The sequence below is a fragment of the Maylandia zebra genome, linkage group LG23 (genome assembly GCF_041146795.1).
Source record: "Maylandia zebra isolate NMK-2024a linkage group LG23, Mzebra_GT3a, whole genome shotgun sequence".
Lineage (NCBI taxonomy): Eukaryota > Metazoa > Chordata > Actinopteri > Cichliformes > Cichlidae > Maylandia > Maylandia zebra.
Genome location: NC_135188.1, coordinates 22,833,820 through 22,854,076, shown reverse-complemented (window position 1 = coordinate 22,854,076; position 20,257 = coordinate 22,833,820). Strand labels below are relative to the sequence as shown.

The 20,257-nt window shown below is 42.2% G+C and overlaps 18 non-coding genes across 18 annotated transcripts; all 18 read right to left on the bottom strand.

Moving 5' to 3' along the window:
- Positions 1-10,588: 10,588 nt before the first annotated feature.
- trnai-aau (transfer RNA isoleucine (anticodon AAU)) lies at positions 10,589-10,662 on the bottom strand. The gene has a single exon. It is a non-coding gene; the product is annotated as a tRNA-Ile (tRNA).
- A 495-nt stretch (positions 10,663-11,157) lies between these two features.
- trnai-aau (transfer RNA isoleucine (anticodon AAU)) lies at positions 11,158-11,231 on the bottom strand. Its single transcript has one exon. It is a non-coding gene; the product is annotated as a tRNA-Ile (tRNA).
- A 464-nt stretch (positions 11,232-11,695) lies between these two features.
- Positions 11,696-11,768, bottom strand: trnar-ucg (transfer RNA arginine (anticodon UCG)). Its single transcript has one exon. It is a non-coding gene; the product is annotated as a tRNA-Arg (tRNA).
- Positions 11,769-12,128: 360 nt separating this feature from the next.
- Positions 12,129-12,202, bottom strand: trnam-cau (transfer RNA methionine (anticodon CAU)). The gene has a single exon. It is a non-coding gene; the product is annotated as a tRNA-Met (tRNA).
- Positions 12,203-12,697: 495 nt separating this feature from the next.
- Positions 12,698-12,771, bottom strand: trnai-aau (transfer RNA isoleucine (anticodon AAU)). Its single transcript has one exon. It is a non-coding gene; the product is annotated as a tRNA-Ile (tRNA).
- An 897-nt stretch (positions 12,772-13,668) lies between these two features.
- On the bottom strand, positions 13,669-13,742 carry trnai-aau (transfer RNA isoleucine (anticodon AAU)). The gene has a single exon. It is a non-coding gene; the product is annotated as a tRNA-Ile (tRNA).
- Positions 13,743-14,235: 493 nt separating this feature from the next.
- On the bottom strand, positions 14,236-14,309 carry trnai-aau (transfer RNA isoleucine (anticodon AAU)). Its single transcript has one exon. It is a non-coding gene; the product is annotated as a tRNA-Ile (tRNA).
- A 464-nt stretch (positions 14,310-14,773) lies between these two features.
- Positions 14,774-14,846, bottom strand: trnar-ucg (transfer RNA arginine (anticodon UCG)). The gene has a single exon. It is a non-coding gene; the product is annotated as a tRNA-Arg (tRNA).
- Positions 14,847-15,206: 360 nt separating this feature from the next.
- trnai-aau (transfer RNA isoleucine (anticodon AAU)) lies at positions 15,207-15,280 on the bottom strand. The gene has a single exon. It is a non-coding gene; the product is annotated as a tRNA-Ile (tRNA).
- Positions 15,281-15,773: 493 nt separating this feature from the next.
- Positions 15,774-15,847, bottom strand: trnai-aau (transfer RNA isoleucine (anticodon AAU)). The gene has a single exon. It is a non-coding gene; the product is annotated as a tRNA-Ile (tRNA).
- Positions 15,848-16,311: 464 nt separating this feature from the next.
- On the bottom strand, positions 16,312-16,384 carry trnar-ucg (transfer RNA arginine (anticodon UCG)). Its single transcript has one exon. It is a non-coding gene; the product is annotated as a tRNA-Arg (tRNA).
- A 360-nt stretch (positions 16,385-16,744) lies between these two features.
- On the bottom strand, positions 16,745-16,818 carry trnai-aau (transfer RNA isoleucine (anticodon AAU)). Its single transcript has one exon. It is a non-coding gene; the product is annotated as a tRNA-Ile (tRNA).
- Positions 16,819-17,313: 495 nt separating this feature from the next.
- On the bottom strand, positions 17,314-17,387 carry trnai-aau (transfer RNA isoleucine (anticodon AAU)). Its single transcript has one exon. It is a non-coding gene; the product is annotated as a tRNA-Ile (tRNA).
- A 464-nt stretch (positions 17,388-17,851) lies between these two features.
- Positions 17,852-17,924, bottom strand: trnar-ucg (transfer RNA arginine (anticodon UCG)). The gene has a single exon. It is a non-coding gene; the product is annotated as a tRNA-Arg (tRNA).
- A 359-nt stretch (positions 17,925-18,283) lies between these two features.
- trnai-aau (transfer RNA isoleucine (anticodon AAU)) lies at positions 18,284-18,357 on the bottom strand. Its single transcript has one exon. It is a non-coding gene; the product is annotated as a tRNA-Ile (tRNA).
- Positions 18,358-18,850: 493 nt separating this feature from the next.
- Positions 18,851-18,924, bottom strand: trnai-aau (transfer RNA isoleucine (anticodon AAU)). Its single transcript has one exon. It is a non-coding gene; the product is annotated as a tRNA-Ile (tRNA).
- A 464-nt stretch (positions 18,925-19,388) lies between these two features.
- trnar-ucg (transfer RNA arginine (anticodon UCG)) lies at positions 19,389-19,461 on the bottom strand. Its single transcript has one exon. It is a non-coding gene; the product is annotated as a tRNA-Arg (tRNA).
- A 360-nt stretch (positions 19,462-19,821) lies between these two features.
- Positions 19,822-19,895, bottom strand: trnai-aau (transfer RNA isoleucine (anticodon AAU)). Its single transcript has one exon. It is a non-coding gene; the product is annotated as a tRNA-Ile (tRNA).
- Positions 19,896-20,257: the final 362 nt, after the last annotated feature.

Here is a 20,257-nt window from a genome sequence, read left to right as displayed (position 1 = left end):
CACCACTGTGTTTGAGCAGGAACAGGAAGTGATACTCTACCACAGAGCGAGCGAACACCAAGTGACAGCGCCACCAAGAGCTTAGACAAATGTTGTTAGTTATAAGACAATTGATAAGTGTATTTTGTAATACTTTTGTTCATTTTGTTCAATTCTAAACTACCATTCGCTTTAATTTTCTGCCAAAATCTCCTCTCTTTTGGCGCGAAGTGGGCAATAAGCAAACAAGAGAGGCGGGCCTTTTCTCAATTCTAAGTACGCAAGTAATTTCGAGACCGTTGAAAACGATGTGCCGGGGGTCCGCTGTTCTCGCTGGCTCTAATGATCCTCGACCTCGCTGTCTGCTATGTAGCTGGCGGGTCACAGACGTCTCCGAAAACGTCGGAGCGCCTTTGGAAATATATGATATCTTAATAAATCGAGCAGATATTTGAAGTTTACACAGCTACATTCTCGCTTGAAAATAACTTAAAAGTTTATTTTGTGACCCAGAAAGAGTAATATTTAAAAGTTTTTAGCCCCGCTCGTCTGCCATTGCCGCGTTTGAGTTTTGGACGAAATGCATTCTGGGATATTTAGCTGTACCAAGTCCACACAAGTCACCACTGATGCATGCTCGATAAAACGGGTGGAGCGAGAACACATCCGGAACTTTTTCGCGTTCTCGACTTGATGCGTACTTAGAATTGGAACAGTACTTTGACTGATGAAGTATCACAAGTACACGAGAACGCAAGTACGCACAAGTACGCATATTGAGAAAGGGTCACGAACTCGCGACAGAAAAGCCGATCAACTCCTCTTTTTTCTGTGTGATAAATAAATATGCAGTGTATATACAGTAGATTTTTAAAATGAGCCTCTTTCGCAACAAAAAACAAAATAAAAAATCAAATCAAATAAAAAACAAAATAAAAGCGGTATCCAGTTTTTGCCACACACACAGAGTAATATACATTGTAAGTTACAATATGAAATATTAAGACATCTGATCTCATCAAGTTTAATAAAGGTTGGACAGCTGTGGATTATCAGCTGTCCTACTCTGACTTCAGCTCTCAGTCCCAAGCATCCCATCTGAAATAACTGGAGTAATTGGGTAACAACAACCTGCAGGATTCAAATGTGGAGCAGCTGTCTCTTATGAAGAGTCAACACTGTGGACTAAAGATTCTGAGTCAAGTAAAGAGTTGGAGTCACTCTTGCGACTTTCAGCAGTATTGTGCAAAAGATAGGTGGTATAAAAGCAAAAACCCACTGTTTCCTGTAAACCTACAGAGACGGCTCAATGGCTCTTTTCCTCAGTATAGTTGTGAATGGAGAATGATGACAATTAACCAACCAATCACATCAGCTAGAAGCTTATTGTGATCATGTGTTTGAGTTGGCGTGAAGATGACTGTCATCACTGTGTTCATTAGTGATGGGCAGATGAAGCTTCATGAAGCACTGAAGCTTTTCATTCAATTGGTTCACCCCTGCGCAATGCGTCTTGAAGCTTCATTTGCTCTAGTAGGACACCTACTGGACGTAAAAATATTAGTTGGCATGAATTTGAAGAGTGTGGCATTTTGCACACAGCCTGTAAATGTCAACAACAAAAGGAGTGTGCAAAACATGTATATTGTAGTGATGGCAGTATACTGTGTATATTTATACTGGCAGTATGGAAAATCATTAGTTGGAAATGCTTAAAATGGAAATGATCATTTACTGTGAGGTGAGGTGTGGTTGGGGTGTGGACAGTGGTTGTGCTTTTGTAACGTTGAGGTATGGACACCCTGTTCACATTTTATTCTGTAAAAACGCATTTTCACTGCTTTTATGGCCTTTTTAGTGAGGAGAACATAGCTAGGATTTAATGATTTAACAAATCCTTTGTCCTCCACAATGCTAAATGGCTGGGAGTCCTCAATCACCATGCTAACCAGGTCTTCATCTATTTGAGATTGTTCTCCTGAGGAAAGACAATAAAGACAAAGCACAAATATAAATATCACACACGTAACTTATTACAGTTGTATAATATTGTTATATCATTTAGTAACATTACTGCATGCTATATTATCATGGCATTTGATGGCTCACCTGGTCTTGCTCCACAATCGGTGTTCCCCTTATTCTCATGCAAAGCTCTGTAGTGCCTAAGCATGGATGAGGTGTTGTTGTTATATCCCAGCTCACTGGCACATAGCAAACACTTCACCTTGTGCAAAAGTAAAGACAGCTTAACATAAATTGTATTGCACCACCACTATTATGAAAATACATCTTCTGTAGAAATTTACATATCTTGTTGGGAGGAATAAGATCAAAATGTTACCACACAGGGGAGGACATCCTCCTCTTCTTACCTGGCTCCATTCTCTCCTGACTTTCTCTCCTCACTCTCCTAAACCTCCAAACTGTCTCCAAACTCTCACTAACCGCAACTCTCTCCATCAAACACCCACATTTTGAATGAAGTCTGAGGGGTTTATATCGCTGCCATAGCTCGCGGCAAAGTTCGACCCACTTCCTGAACCAGTCACGTCGTACAGCCGGGCGGCGAGGCTTCCGACGTCATCATTTTCAGCTCCTCCCATAAATGAAGCAAGCTTCGTTACGCGCATCGCGGAAATGCCCCCTCCATTACTCGACACAAGCTTTGAAGCCTCGATAAAGAATGTCACATCACTAGTGTTCATGCCTACAGGAGATAAAGCTGAATTCCAGCTGACAGCCTTACAAGACGTACAGAGACAGTGGTTCTCATAGATCAAACTGCAGGAGCATCAAATTTGAAATCACACTAATAAATGTCATCTTTGTTAAAACTCTGAGATCAGGGTGACTAAAACCTACAAACAACTTGCTCTTATTGCAGAGAACAATCATCATATTTCTAGTACAGGGAGTGCAGAATTATTAGGCAAGTTGTATTTTTGAGGAATAATTTTATTATTGAACAACAACCATGTTCTCAATGAACCCAAAAAACTCATGAATATCAAAGCTGAATGTTTTTGGAAGTAGTTTTTAGTTTGTTTTTAGTTTTAGCTATTTTAGGGGGATATCTGTGTGTGCAGGTGACTATTACTGTGCATAATTATTAGGCAACTGAACAAAAAACAAATATATACCCATTTCAATTATTTATTTTTACCAGTGAAACCAATATAACATCTCCACATTCACAAATATACATTTCTGACATTCAAAAACAAAACAAAAACAAATCAGCGACCAATATAGCCACCTTTCTTTGCAAGGACACTCAAAAGCCTGCCATCCATGGATTCTGTCAGTGTTTTGATCTGTTCACCATCAACATTGCGTGCAGCAGCAACCACAGCCTCCCAGACACTGTTCAGAGAGGTGTACTGTTTTCCCTCCTTGTAAATCTCACATTTGATGATGGACCACAGGTTCTCAATGGGGTTCAGATCAGGTGAACAAGGTGGCCATGTCATTAGTTTTTCTTCTTTTATACCCTTTCTTGCCAGCCACGCTGTGGAGTACTTGGACGCGTGTGATGGAGCATTGTCCTGCATGAAAATCATGTTTTTCTTGAAGGATGCAGACTTCTTCCTGTACCACTGCTTGAAGAAGGTGTCTTCCAGAAACTGGCAGTAGGACTGGGAGTTGAGCTTGACTCCATCCTCCACCCGAAAAGGCCCCACAAGCTCATCTTTGATGATACCAGCCCAAACCAGTACTCCACCTCCACCTTGCTGGCGTCTGAGTCGGACTGGAGCTCTCTGCCCTTTACCAATCCAGCCACGGGCCCATCCATCTGGCCCATCAAGACTCACTCTCATTTCATCAGTCCATAAAACCTTAGAAAAACCAGTCTTGAGATATTTCTTGGCCCAGTCTTGACGTTTCAGCTTGTTTGTCTTGTTCAGTGGTGGTCGTCTTTCAGCCTTTCTTACCTTGGCCATGTCTCTGAGTATTGCACACCTTTTTTTTTTTTACTTTTCTGAGCCTGTCAAGTCCTTCTTTTGACCCATTTTGCCAAAAGAAAGGAAGTTGCCTAATAATTATACACACCTGATATAGGGTGTTGATGTCATTAGACAACACCCCTTCTCATTACAGAGATGCACATCACCTAATATGCTTAATTGGTAGTAGGCTTTCGAGCCTATACAACTTGGAGTAAGACAACATGCATGAAGAGGATGATGTGGACAAAATACTCATTTGCCTAATAATTCTGCACTCCCTGTATGTTTACTTAAGTGTTCGTACAGCAATGGGGATTTCTGGATGCTCAGTAGTTTATTTCCTCTTTGCATTTGAGTGAAAGCTAAAAGTTTCTGCAGGTATATGAGCTTCGAGCTCAATTTGTTCACTCCAACATGTTAACATGCTAAAGCTGGCTGTCCCACACAGCTGCTCTGAACAAGTCCTCACTGCTCTTTATACTACATGTGCTTAATACTGACTGCCAGAAAGGACTTTCTGTGAACGCTAAGTTATCACCTCAGTTCTTTCTTTGTCTCTCTAAAAGTTAGCCCTTCCCTGTGAAACAGTCAGAGTGAACAGCAGGGTGCGTGTGTGGAGCAAGAGGATAAATTGTGTCCTAATGATTCAGAGAAGTTGAAGCAGCAGCACTGTGTGTAGAGACACTCTGACTGAGCCATGTAACTGCGAGGTGGAGTGGAAAGCAGAGCTAGCTTGCCTGTGCCTGATAGAGGAATGAAAAGAAGTACAGATGACTATTGTTGGAACTTCTCTTCTCCTCACCTCCACCACAGACTCTTCTCTCAGCTGACCTGCATGGTTCCTGCATCGACGACCCCATCAAACCTTTGAGCTTTGTGGGTTTACTGATGTTCTAGTTTAATATAGTTTCATCCTTTGTTATTTTCCATCATTTCCGAGTTTTGTTTCTAGATCAGTTCCTTGGTTGATGTTAGCCGCAATGTACTTGCGTTACATTGTAAAATAATTAAACTCGCTGAATATCATTATTTAATTTCAATAATTTATCTTCTAAACGTAGAAGTAAACTCTTTCGCTTTAACATCGTTGTAGTGCAGGTGCACGTCATTTTGCGCCAGGTTGCTGCATAGTCGTATTGTAAAGCGGAAGTTGTCGGACTCGGCTGAAGCGAGTGGCTGTTTTATGAAATGGAAATATTCCCGTATTTTCACTTTTCTGAAACAAGCAGACAAGAACATTACAGTAATATGTAAAAACTATCGGACGCTGTTAATAGCATGAGTAATCTACCGAAGCGCCTGACACGAGCGCATAGACGAACACTTCTGCGTGATCCTTGTTCATCATCCATGGATAACACCGCGGCAACTCCTGCTAAGCAGGCAAAACGTGATTTTACTTCAGCCGCACAGAAAGCGTCTGAAGGTGAGCTTAAAAAATAGTTGCAGGCTACATTGTGGAAGAGATGCTACCGCTGTGTACTGTAGAGTCTCCATCTTTAAAAAATGTATTTATTATTTAAAGAGTTTAATTTCTATTGTTTGTCCACTCAAGGTTTATAGGGATTTTAAGAAGCATTTAGTTAAATTACTTATTGAGTAATTAAGTTACTTTTCAGACACAGTAATTAGATAAGTATTTTAAATACAATATTGATTAAGTAATTAGTAATTAGTGATTAATTACTTTTTTAAAGTAACTTACCCAACACTGCTAACACTTTGGCTAATGCGTCACCCAGCTTGCGACAAACCACTCACGGAGCATCGGGGACTCAGTAAGTCTACCTCGGACATAATGACTGATACAACTGCCAAGTGGATTGCAACAAACTGCAGACCTGTTAACATCATTGAGAACACGCGCTTTACATAGCTTTGGTTCCTTGTTTCAACGACTTGAAGTGCCTCCCCAAGATTGGCAGAGAGAGTAGATAAATTTTTACAGAGTTTTTTGTTAACATGAATGTTCAAGATGTTCAATAAACATGTTAAGTGCGGATATTTTCCCTTTTTTCGAGTCTGTTCGCTCATGCAAAATGAAATGCAATTAATAAAGAATAAAAATGAATGACATTTAATCGTGATTAATCAAAATTAAGCTACTGTAACCATGTGATGAATCTGATTAAACATTTTAATTGTTTGAGAACACTAATTTTTTTTTGTGATCAACATTTTATTGATTTAAAACGGGGTTGGGGGGGGGGGGTACAGACATATACAGCACAACTGTAAACTGCAGTAGCAAAGCAAACATTAGCAAACAAGGCATAGGGACAGCAAAGAAAAGACACAAAAACACAAAGTTAAAACCAATTATTGCCTCTTCCAGGAGATAACTCTGGATGAGAAGATTTTCCAAGCGTCAACAGTTGTGGGTCGAGCTTTATTTAATTTTGCTGTGGTATGTTCAAAACCAATAACACGGATAAGACATCGTCTCCAGAATGATTCCATACAAATGTCAGGACAGAACCATTGCTTTGTAATAGTCTTCTTTGCGGATGTAAATCCAGCGAACAACATTTTGCATTGCATTTGTTTTAAGGAGATTTCAGAGGTATCATTAAGGAGACAAAGACCAGGATTGCGAGAACACTAATTTATATTATATATTAGTATATAGGTTTTTTAAAAAGTTGTATTTCACAAGAGAGAAACTGTGCTAAAAGATCGAAGAAGAGTATTCAAATTCCCTTTGAATTTAAGCATACATTCTTTGTGTTCATTCTGCATTTACTTCATTATACTGCATAAATGTCAGTTACAAGCTTAAATATAAAGTTGAAAAAATGTAATTCCAACCAGGCAATTGCGATTAATCGCGATTAATTACAGAAAATTGCAAGATTAATTAGTTAATGTTTTTAAACTATTGACAGCACTAATTTTAATATATTTATATATTATATTATATAAATATACAATAATATAAAAATATTAAATATTAAAATGCAATTCTTTGTACACTTGCTGTATGCTGAAAAAAAATAAAAGTCTGTCTGTCTGTCTGTAACACTGAATGAACTGCTCTGAGAAAAGACCCCACTATCAGAGCAGTTCACTATCAGTTCTGTGACTGACACATCTGGACTGCTCTGCTGCTGCTCTATCGTACACAGTAGTTCCAGGCACACTGAGACTCCTCCACTCCTTCTGCTCTACACTCACACACCTGCTCCACCTGAGCTTTATGTCAAACCATTTATTCTTTTAGATATTCTGAAGCCAGAATGACTAGATTATTTGTAAATTACTGGTTGCTACAACCACAAAGTCACTGTAAATGGTAAATGGCCTGTATTTATATAGCGCTTTACTAGTCCCTAAGGACCCCAAAGCGCTTTACATATCCAGTCATCCACCCATTCACACACACATTCAAACACTCACACATAAAGAACAACTGTGCTGTTTTGTGTTGCAGTGCCACACTGTGGAATGATAGCGTTAATGTTCAATTTATACCTCAAGCTGATGTCATACTGCAGCAGGCATGTGCAGATTATATTCCTGTTTACTTTATATTTAAGTTGCAATCAATACTTTTAAGACCTTCTGCTTGCAAGACTTTCAAACGATGTGGCCATCTTCAACTAGATCCCCCAAGACATCCTAGATAATCCCACAAGTACAGTCATTGTGATCATGGTTCAGTGTGGTACAGACCAAGATATTGGTTAGTTTAACTTTACAAAAGAGTTTTATGTTGATCATGTTGTTCATTGTAAAACCTACTTGTAATGTTTTATACACTGATAGAACAGAAAGATGTTTGCAAGATAGGTTAGACTTGTAAGCCCAGCTGCACTTCAGGCCTTAGAAATTGAACACATACCTCTTCTATAGAAACAGACATGTCACAGATTGGGTCAGGAACCAAGGAAAAAACACAGAGGACACAGATGTTTAATTTCTTTTAAAAAGTGGGTGTTTATTACCCCAAAATATGAAAAATAATGAAGAAATCCAAAGCAGACCAATAAAAGAGGTCAACTCAATAAACTAAATTCAAAATAATGATTTTTGTGTCGGAAAAAATATCGAACCGTGACACCAAAATATTGAACCGAACCTTCAATTTTGTGTATCGTTACACCCCTATTATATATATGTGTGTATATGACTCACTACAACCCACAAAGGGACTTGAACCCTCAATCTTCTGATCCGAAGTCAGATGCCTTGTCCGTTAGGCCACGTGGTCTGGCAGAAGTTCCCTCTTTTCACGAACGTTCGTTGGAGTCTGTTTGAATCAACTGCTGGTGTTGGGTTGCTCACGTGGCTGGTGGATATTGCTTGATTGTTGCTTGAAATAATTGATTGTTGCTTGAAATAAGTGCATGCCACAGCATTTCTCCCATGTATCACGCTCTTAAGTATTATTTAGTATATTTTTAGTATTTATTTATTTATTGTCATTGTCAAGAACAATGAAATTGCGTTTGGGGCTTCCATACAACCCAAAAAGAAGAAGAAAATAATAAATACCCCTTAAAACCCAAGTGTACATATTTAACCCAGTGTGACTCCAATGCAATAAGACAATCCTTAGCAATAATGTTCGTAGAAATTCAGACAAAGACCTGAGAAACATGACAAAATACAACAATGCAACCCATTCAATATTATTGTACTGTGAGATATGATATCAGATATGATAGTTATCTATTTAAGAAAGAGGGGGGGGGGGGGGGGGGGGGGGCAGGAGGGGGAAGAGAATAAAGATATGATGCACCAATGCAGACCAGTTCATTGCTATTAAGAAGTTGGATATGGTTATTGTCCGTGAGAGGGGGGCAGAGAGTTCAGGAGCCTCACAGCCTGTGGATACAGGCTGTTGGCCAGTCTGGATGTTCTGGCCTGTATAGACCTGTACCTTCTCCCTGAGGGCAGCAGATGGAAAAGGTGGCGCGCAGGGTGATGTTGGTCCCGCAGGATACTGTGCACCCTCCTCAGACAGCGAGTGGGGAAGATATTACTGATCTCTGGCAGACTTGTTCCAATAATTCTGCCAGCTTCTTTCACCACCCGCTGGAGTGCTTGCTGATCGGCCTTGGTGCAGCTGGGGAACCACACTAGAAATCCATACGTCAGAACGCTGCTGATGGCACAGTTGTAGAAGTTCAACATCAGAGATCTGGGAATGTGTGTGCGCCGCAGTCTCCTCAGGTAGTAGAGGCGCTGTTGGGCCTTCCGTACAACTGAGGTGATATGGTTGCCCCAGGACAGGTCCTCGGTCACAGTTACCCCCAAGAATTTAAAACTGCTCACCCTCTCCACCGCCTCACTGCCAATGAAGAGAGGCAGATGGTTGTTATGGCCCCTCTTCCGGAAATCTACAATGATCTCCTTGGTCTTTTTGGTGTTTAAGACCAAGTTATTGTCGTGGCACCATGACTCTAGTTGTTGCACCTCTGTCCTATAGTTTGTCTCATCATTGTTGGATATAAGTCCGAGCAAATGTCTTCCTACCTGCCACATGCACAGTGGATCCAGCCACTAAGCCAGAGTATCATCTGCCAATGCAGGTCATAAAGCTTAAGTGGCCCGATCTGTCACCTGAAAGTTGGCAGAGGTTTTTTGTTGGATCCCACCCAAAAAAATCTACAGTTTATCATTTTTTCCTGTTTTTTGGACATCTACTACTCCCTCAGTTTTTGTGCTATTTTCTCAGTTCAAATCTCTAAAAATTCTGCTCTTTCTGCTCTTTCCTGCTATGACTTTTGGTGCTCATAACTTCTATAATTTTTGAGATATTGATTTTTCTTTTCAATATTTTTTGCCCTTTTTTGCATATTATCAGTGGCCTCACTGATTTTCATTGCCGGCTTGACCTGTGTTTTAGCTCAGTGAGATGAGCGTCCGTTCTCAGACTGGGAGGCCGGGGTTCAAATCCCGCTTATGGCAACATTTCTTTAAGTTAACACTTAAACTTTTTTAACTCTTTTCAACACAATTTTATGCTTTTTCACCCCTTTTCAGCACAATTTTCAGTATTTTCACCACTTTTCAGCACAAATACCAGCTTTTTCAGCTGTTTTAAGCAAAAACCTCTTTTCAGCAGAATTCTGCTCATTCAACTCTTTTCAGCAGAAATTCTGCTGATTAAACTCTTTTCAGCAGAAATTCTGCTGATTCAACTCTTATCAGCACAATTCTCAGCCTCTTCTGCTCATTTCAGCACAATTGTCAGTCTCTCAACCTCTTCTTTGTGAGAAAGAGATTGACGCAGTGAAATGAGAACCTGCCTTGATTACCAGAAAGGCCAGGTTTGAATCCTGCTCAGGGCAACGTTTTTTTTTTTCAACTTTTTCAGCTTTTTTCAGCAGATATCTTCAGCCCTTAAGGCATCCACCCAGCATTTTGGCAGGAAATGCAAATTTTTCTAGTTGTTGCTTGAAATAATTGATTGCTGCTTGAAATAAGTGCATGCCACAGCATTTCTCCCATGTATCACGCTCTTAAAAATGTAGTCCTACCTGCCACATGCACAGTGGATCCACCCACTAAGCCAGAGTATTATCTGCCAATGAAGGTCATAAAGCTTACGTGGCCCGATCTGTCACCTGGAAGTTGGCAGAGGTTTTTTGTTGGATCCCACCCAATAAAATCCACAGTCTATCATGAGACAGCACGTTGGATGGCTGCTGGAATGGCCAGTATGGGGATTGAACCCATGACCTTGGCGTTATTAGCACCACGCTCTGACCAGCTGAGCTAACCGGCCTACAAAATGTGTGTGAACCCATCCTTTTGTTGACTAATATACCAAAAAAGAGAGGGTGGAAGAACTGTTAAGAACACAAGAGAAATGTGTGTTTACACGAAATTACTTCAACATAGTGGGAAAAAAAGAAGTCTTCTGTTGACTTACAAAAAATGCTTTAAGAAGAAATTTGCCACAAAACAATACATGGTGTGCGTCTTCTAAAGTTAGGGTCGTTAGGTGAGGATATAAAGCAGCAGTTTTTGATGCAGTATGCTGTGTCAGACTTTGGAAATGAGTGATTTATCCAGAAAGTAGCTGGAAAAGTGATTTGGAGATTGTAGCTAAGCATGTAATGTATTCATTAGCGTGTCATGTGTCAGTGAATTTTGTGGTTTGCTGTCATTTGTAGTTGCGTACATCACTCACCTGGAAGTTGGCAGAGGTTTTTTCTTGGATCCCACCCAAAAAAATCCACAGTCTATCATGAGACAGCACGTTGGATGGCTGTTGGAATGGCCAGTATGGGGATTGAACCCATGACCTTGGCGTTATTAGCACCACGCTCTGACCAGCTGAGCTAACCGGCCTACAAAATCATTCTGTTGACTGATATACCAAAAAAGAGGGTGGAAGAACTGTTAACAACACAAGAGAAATGTGTGTTTACAAGAAATTACTTCAAGCAGTACCAATGAAAGCCAACTCTTGGAAGCTCCTACTGATCAGAAGCCACCTATGTAGGTGTAGTTCCACCAACAGCCTGCTTCCAAGTCGTGATTTTTTCACCCATGTCGCTTGAGGTCATGGCATGTTATTGACTTTCTATGGTTGCTTCTAAGCCAAGACCACTGGGGCCTGGCACTGATAAGGCCAAGTTCATGGCTTCAGTCCGCAACCTGGCCATTCGAGCCTCGTTTGAGAACTCGTAGAGTCTCTGTTGAAGGACATGAAATTGACAAAAGTGTAGCAATTTTGGATGACATAAAGGATCCGAGGTTGGCCTGCTGCAATCCAACTGGGAACGCATGCCTGCTCCTCAAGGACTCACAACAAACCACGAAGGGACTTGAACCCTCAATCTTCTGATCCGAAGTCAGACGCCTTGTCCGTTAGGCCACGTGGTCTGGCAGAAGCTCCCTCTTTTCACGAACGTTCGTTGGAGTCTGGTTGAATCAACTGCTGGTGTTGGGTTGCTCACGTGGCTGGTGGATATTGCTTGATTGTTGCTTGAAATAATTGATTGTTGCTTGAAATAAGTGCATGCCACAGCATTTCTCCCATGTATCACGCTCTTAAAAATGTAGTCCTACCTGCCACATGCACAGTGGATCCACCCACTAAGCCAGAGTATTATCTGCCAATGAAGGTCATAAAGCTTACGTGGCCCGATCTGTCACCTGGAAGTTGGCAGAGGTTTTTTGTTGGATCCCACCCAATAAAATCCACAGTCTATCATGAGACAGCACGTTGGATGGCTGCTGGAATGGCCAGTATGGGGATTGAACCCATGACCTTGGCGTTATGAGCACCACGCTCTGACCAGCTGAGCTATCCGGCCTACAAAATGTGTGTGAACCCATCCTTTTGTTGACTAATATGCCAAAAAAGAGAGGGTGGAAGAACTGTTAAGAACACAAGAGAAATGTGTGTTTACACGAAATTACTTCAACATAGTGGGAAAAAAAGAAGTCTTCTGTTGACTTACAAAAAATGCTTTAAGAAGAAATTTGCCACAAAACAATACATGGTGTGCGTCTTCTAAAGTTAGGGTCGTTAGGTGAGGATATAAAGCAGCAGTTTTTGATGCAGTATGCTGTGTCAGACTTTGGAAATGAGTGATTTATCCAGAAAGTAGCTGGAAAAGTGATTTGGAGATTGTAGCTAAGCATGTAATGTATTCATTAGCGTGTCATGTGTCAGTGAATTTTGTGGTTTGCTGTCATTTGTAGTTGCGTACATCACTCACCTGGAAGTTGGCAGAGGTTTTTTCTTGGATCCCACCCAAAAAAATCCACAGTCTATCATGAGACAGTACGTTGGATGGCTGTTGGAATGGCCAGTATGGGGATTGAACCCATGACCTTGGCGTTATTAGCACCACGCTCTGACCAGCTGAGCTAACCGGCCTACAAAATCATTCTGTTGACTGATATACCAAAAAAGAGGGTGGAAGAACTGTTAACAACACAAGAGAAATGTGTGTTTACAAGAAATTACTTCAAGCAGTACCAATGAAAGCCAACTCTTGGAAGCTCCTACTGATCAGAAGCCACCTATGCAGGTGTAGTTCCACCAACAGCCTGCTTCCAAGTCGTGATTTTTTCACCCATGTCGCTTGAGGTCATGGCATGTTATTGACTTTCTATGGTTGCTTCTAAGCCAAGACCACTGGGGCCTGGCACTGATAAGGCCAAGTTCATGGCTTCAGTCCGCAACCTGGCCATTCGAGCCTCGTTTGAGAACTCGTAGAGTCTCTGTTGAAGGACATGAAATTGACAAAAGTGTAGCAATTTTGGATGACATAAAGGATCCGAGGTTGGCCTGCTGCAATCCAACTGGGAACGCATGCCTGCTCCTCAAGGACTCACAACAAACCACGAAGGGACTTGAACCCTCAATCTTCTAGATCCGAAGTCAGACGCCTTGTCCGTTAGGCCACGTGGTCTGGCAGAAGCGCCCTCTTTTCACGAACGTTCGTTGGAGTCTGGTTGAATCAACTGCTGGTGTTGGGTTGCTCACGTGGCTGGTGGATATTGCTTGATTGTTGCTTGAAATAATTGATTGTTGCTTGAAATAAGTGCATGCCACAGCATTTCTCCCATGTATCACGCTCTTAAAAATGTAGTCCTACCTGCCACATGCACAGTGGATCCACCCACTAAGCCAGAGTATTATCTGCCAATGAAGGTCATAAAGCTTACGTGGCCCGATCTGTCACCTGGAAGTTGGCAGAGGTTTTTTGTTGGATCCCACCCAATAAAATCCACAGTCTATCATGAGACAGCACGTTGGATGGCTGTTGAATGGCCAGTATGGGGATTGAACCCATGACCTTGGCGTTATTAGCATCACGCTCTGACCAGCTGAGCTAACCGGCCTACAAAATGTGTGTGAACCCATCCTTTTGTTGACTAATATACCAAAAAAGAGAGGGTGGAAGAACTGTTAAGAACACAAGAGAAATGTGTGTTTACAAGAAATTACTTCAACATAGTGGGAAAAAAAAGTCTTCTGTTGACTTACAAAAAATGCTTTAAGAAGAAATTTGCCACAAAACAATACATGGTGTGCATCTTCTAAAGTTAGGGTCGTTAGGTGAGGATATAAAGCAGCAGTTTTTGATGCAGTATGCTGTGTCAGACTTTGGAAATGAGTGATTTATCCAGAAAGTAGCTGGAAAAGTGATTTGGAGATTGTAGCTAAGCATGTAATGTATTCATTAGCGTGTCATGTGTCAGTGAATTTTGTGGTTTGCTGTCATTTGTAGTTGCGTACATCACTCACCTGGAAGTTGGCAGAGGTTTTTTCTTGGATCCCACCCAAAAAAATCCACAGTCTATCATGAGAGAGCACGTTGGATGGCTGTTGGAATGGCCAGTATGGGGATTGAACCCATGACCTTGGCGTTATTAGCACCACGCTCTGACCAGCTGAGCTAACCGGCCTACAAAATCATTCTGTTGACTGATATACCAAAAAAGAGGGTGGAAGAACTGTTAACAACACAAGAGAAATGTGTGTTTACAAGAAATTACTTCAAGCAGTACCAATGAAAGCCAACTCTTGGAAGCTCCTACTGATCAGAAGCCACCTATGCAGGTGTAGTTCCACCAACAGCCTGCTTCCAAGTCGTGATTTTTTCACCCATGTCGCTTGAGGTCATGGCATGTTATTGACTTTCTATGGTTGCTTCTAAGCCAAGACCACTGGGGCCTGGCACTGATAAGGCCAAGTTCATGGCTTCAGTCCGCAACCTGGCCATTCGAGCCTCGTTTGAGAACTCGTAGAGTCTCTGTTGAAGGACATGAAATTGACAAAAGTGTAGCAATTTTGGATGACATAAAGGATCCGAGGTTGGCCTGCTGCAATCCAACTGGGAACGCATGCCTGCTCCTCAAGGACTCACAACAAACCACGAAGGGACTTGAACCCTCAATCTTCTGATCCGAAGTCAGACGCCTTGTCCGTTAGGCCACGTGGTCTGGCAGAAGCTCCCTCTTTTCACGAACGTTCGTTGGAGTCTGGTTGAATCAACTGCTGGTGTTGGGTTGCTCACGTGGCTGGTGGATATTGCTTGATTGTTGCTTGAAATAATTGATTGTTGCTTGAAATAAGTGCATGCCACAGCATTTCTCCCATGTATCACGCTCTTAAAAATGTAGTCCTAACTGCCACATGCACAGTGGATCCACCCACTAAGCCAGAGTATTATCTGCCAATGAAGGTCATAAAGCTTACGTGGCCCGATCTGTCACCTGGAAGTTGGCAGAGGTTTTTTCTTGGATCCCACCCAATAAAATCCACAGTCTATCATGAGACAGTACGTTGGATGGCTGCTGGAATGGCCAGTATGGGGATTGAACCCATGACCTTGGCGTTATTAGCACCACGCTCTGACCAACTGAGCTAACCGGCCTACAAAATGTGTGTGAACCCATCCTTTTGTTGACTAATATGCCAAAAAAGAGAGGGTGGAAGAACTGTTAAGAACACAAGAGAAATGTGTGTTTACAAGAAATTACTTCAACATAGTGGGAAAAAAAAGTCTTCTGTTGACTTACAAAAAATGCTTTAAGAAGAAATTTGCCACAAAACAATACATGGTGTGCGTCTTCTAAAGTTAGGGTCGTTAGGTGAGGATATAAAGCAGCAGTTTTTGATGCAGTATGCTGTGTCAGACTTTGGAAATGAGTGATTTATCCAGAAAGTAGCTGGAAAAGTGATTTGGAGATTGTAGCTAAGCATGTAATGTATTCATTAGCGTGTCATGTGTCAGTGAATTTTGTGGTTTGCTGTCATTTGTAGTTGCGTACATCACTCACCTGGAAGTTGGCAGAGGTTTTTTCTTGGATCCCACCCAAAAAAATCCACAGTCTATCATGAGACAGCACGTTGGATGGCTGTTGGAATGGCCAGTATGGGGATTGAACCCATGACCTTGGCGTTATTAGCACCACGCTCTGACCAGCTGAGCTAACCGGCCTACAAAATCATTCTGTTGACTGATATACCAAAAAAGAGGGTGGAAGAACTGTTAACAACACAAGAGAAATGTGTGTTTACAAGAAATTACTTCAAGCAGTACCAATGAAAGCCAACTCTTGGAAGCTCCTACTGATCAGAAGCCACCTATGCAGGTGTAGTTCCACCAACAGCCTGCTTCCAAGTCGTGATTTTTTCACCCATGTCGCTTGAGGTCATGGCATGTTATTGACTTTCTATGGTTGCTTCTAAGCCAAGACCACTGGGGCCTGGCACTGATAAGGCCAAGTTCATGGCTTCAGTCCGCAACCTGGCCATTCGAGCCTCGTTTGAGAACTCGTAGAGTCTCTGTTGAAGGACATGAAATTGACAAAAGTGTAGCAATTTTGGATGACATAAAGGATCCGAGGTTGGCCTGCTGCAATCCAACTGGGAACGCATGCCTGCTCCTCAAGGACTCACAACAAACCACGAAGGGACTTGAACCCTCAATCTTCTGATCCGAAGTCAGACGCCTTGTCCGTTAGGCCACGTGGTCTGGCAGAAGCTCCCTCTTTTCACGAACGTTCGTTGGAGTCTGGTTGAATCAACTGCTGGTGTTGGGTTGCTCACGTGGCTGGTGGATATTGCTTGATTGTTGCTTGAAATAATTGATTGTTGCTTGAAATAAGTGCATGCCACAGCATTTCTCCCATGTATCACGCTCTTAAAAATGTAGTCCTACCTGCCACATGCACAGTGGATCCACCCACTAAGCCAGAGTATTATCTGCCAATGAAGGTCATAAAGCTTACGTGGCCCGATCTGTCACCTGGAAGTTGGCAGAGGTTTTTTGTTGGATCCCACCCAATAAAATCCACAGTCTATCATGAGACAGCACGTTGGATGGCTGCTGGAATGGCCAGTATGGGGATTGAACCCATGACCTTGGCGTTATTAGCACCACGCTCTGACCAGCTGAGCTAACCGGCCTACAAAATGTGTGTGAACCCATCCTTTTGTTGACTAATATGCCAAAAAAGAGAGGGTGGAAGAACTGTTAAGAACACAAGAGAAATGTGTGTTTACACGAAATTACTTCAACATAGTGGGAAAAAAAGAAGTCTTCTGTTGACTTACAAAAAATGCTTTAAGAAGAAATTTGCCACAAAACAATACATGGTGTGCGTCTTCTAAAGTTAGGGTCGTTAGGTGAGGATATAAAGCAGCAGTTTTTGATGCAGTATGCTGTGTCAGACTTTGGAAATGAGTGATTTATCCAGAAAGTAGCTGGAAAAGTGATTTGGAGATTGTAGCTAAGCATGTAATGTATTCATTAGCGTGTCATGTGTCAGTGAATTTTGTGGTTTGCTGTCATTTGTAGTTGCGTACATCACTCACCTGGAAGTTGGCAGAGGTTTTTTCTTGGATCCCACCCAAAAAAATCCACAGTCTATCATGAGAGAGCACGTTGGATGGCTGTTGGAATGGCCAGTATGGGGATTAAACCCATGACCTTGGCGTTATTAGCACCACGCTCTGACCAGCTGAGCTAACCGGCCTACAAAATCATTCTGTTGACTGATATACCAAAAAAGAGGGTGGAAGAACTGTTAACAACACAAGAGAAATGTGTGTTTACAAGAAATTACTTCAAGCAGTACCAATGAAAGCCAACTCTTGGAAGCTCCTACTGATCAGAAGCCACCTATGCAGGTGTAGTTCCACCAACAGCCTGCTTCCAAGTCGTGATTTTTTCACCCATGTCGCTTGAGGTCATGGCATGTTATTGACTTTCTATGGTTGCTTCTAAGCCAAGACCACTGGGGCCTGGCACTGATAAGGCCAAGTTCATGGCTTCAGTCCGCAACCTGGCCATTCGAGCCTCGTTTGAGAACTCGTAGAGTCTCTGTTGAAGGACATGAAATTGACAAAAGTGTAGCAATTTTGGATGACATAAAGGATCCGAGGTTGGCCTGCTGCAATCCAAATGGGAACGCATGCCTGCTCCTCAAGGACTCACAACAAACCACGAAGGGACTTGAACCCTCAATCTTCTGATCCGAAGTCAGACGCCTTGTCCGTTAGGCCACGTGGTCTGGCAGAAGTTCCCTCTTTTCACGAACGTTCGTTGGAGTCTGGTTGAATCAACTGCTGGTGTTGGGTTGCTCACGTGGCTGGTGGATATTGCTTGATTGTTGCTTGAAATAATTGATTGTTGCTTGAAATAAGTGCATGCCACAGCATTTCTCCCATGTATCACGCTCTTAAAAATGTAGTCCTACCTGCCACATGCACAGTGGATCCACCCACTAAGCCAGAGTATTATCTGCCAATGAAGGTCATAAAGCTTACGTGGCCCGATCTGTCACCTGGAAGTTGGCAGAGGTTTTTTGTTGGATCCCACCCTATAAAATCCACATTCTATCATGAGACAGCACGTTGGATGGCTGTTGAATGGCCAGTATGGGGATTGAACCCATGACCTTGGCGTTATTAGCATCACGCTCTGACCAGCTGAGCTAACCGGCCTACAAAATGTGTGTGAACCCATCCTTTTGTTGACTAATATACCAAAAAAGAGAGGGTGGAAGAACTGTTAAGAACACAAGAGAAATGTGTGTTTACAAGAAATTACTTCAACATAGTGGGAAAAAAAAGTCTTCTGTTGACTTACAAAAAATGCTTTAAGAAGAAATTTGCCACAAAACAATACATGGTGTGCGTCTTCTAAAGTTAGGGTCGTTAGGTGAGGATATAAAGCAGCAGTTTTTGATGCAGTATGCTGTGTCAGACTTTGGAAATGAGTGATTTATCCAGAAAGTAGCTGGAAAAGTGATTTGGAGATTGTAGCTAAGCATGTAATGTATTCATTAGCGTGTCATGTGTCAGTGAATTTTGTGGTTTGCTGTCATTTGTAGTTGCGTACATCACTCACCTGGAAGTTGGCAGAGGTTTTTTCTTGGATCCCACCCAAAAAAATCCACAGTCTATCATGAGACAGCACGTTGGATGGCTGTTGGAATGGCCAGTATGGGGATTGAACCCATGACCTTGGCGTTATTAGCACCACGCTCTGACCAGCTGAGCTAACCGGCCTACAAAATCATTCTGTTGACTGATATACCAAAAAAGAGGGTGGAAGAACTGTTAACAACACAAGAGAAATGTGTGTTTACAAGAAATTACTTCAAGCAGTACCAATGAAAGCCAACTCTTGGAAGCTCCTACTGATCAGAAGCCACCTATGCAGGTGTAGTTCCACCAACAGCCTGCTTCCAAGTCGTGATTTTTTCACCCATGTCGCTTGAGGTCATGGCATGTTATTGACTTTCTATGGTTGCTTCTAAGCCAAGACCACTGGGGCCTGGCACTGATAAGGCCAAGTTCATGGCTTCAGTCCGCAACCTGGCCATTCGAGCCTCGTTTGAGAACTCGTAGAGTCTCTGTTGAAGGACATGAAATTGACAAAAGTGTAGCAATTTTGGATGACATAAAGGATCCAAGGTTGGCCTGCTGCAATCCAACTGGGAACGCATGCCTGCTCCTCAAGGACTCACAACAAACCACGAAGGGACTTGAACCCTCAATCTTCTGATCCGAAGTCAGACGCCTTGTCCGTTAGGCCACGTGGTCTGGCAGAAGCTCCCTCTTTTCACGAACGTTCGTTGGAGTCTGGTTGAATCAACTGCTGGTGTTGGGTTGCTCACGTGGCTGGTGGATATTGCTTGATTGTTGCTTGAAATAATTGATTGTTGCTTGAAATAAGTGCATGCCACAGCATTTCTCCCATGTATCACGCTCTTAAAAATGTAGTCCTACCTGCCACATGCACAGTGGATCCACCCACTAAGCCAGAGTATTATCTGCCAATGAAGGTCATAAAGCTTACGTGGCCCGATCTGTCACCTGGAAGTTGGCAGAGGTTTTTTGTTGGATCCCACCCAATAAAATCCACAGTCTATCATGAGACAGCACGTTGGATGGCTGCTGGAATGGCCAGTATGGGGATTGAACCCATGACCTTGGCGTTATTAGCACCACGCTCTGACCAGCTGAGCTAACCGGCCTACAAAATGTGTGTGAACCCATCCTTTTGTTGACTAATATGCCAAAAAAGAGAGGGTGGAAGAACTGTTAAGAACACAAGAGAAATGTGTGTTTACACGAAATTACTTCAACATAGTGGGAAAAAAAGAAGTCTTCTGTTGACTTACAAAAAATGCTTTAAGAAGAAATTTGCCACAAAACAATACATGGTGTGCGTCTTCTAAAGTTAGGGTCGTTAGGTGAGGATATAAAGCAGCAGTTTTTGATGCAGTATGCTGTGTCAGACTTTGGAAATGAGTGATTTATCCAGAAAGTAGCTGGAAAAGTGATTTGGAGATTGTAGCTAAGCATGTAATGTATTCATTAGCGTGTCATGTGTCAG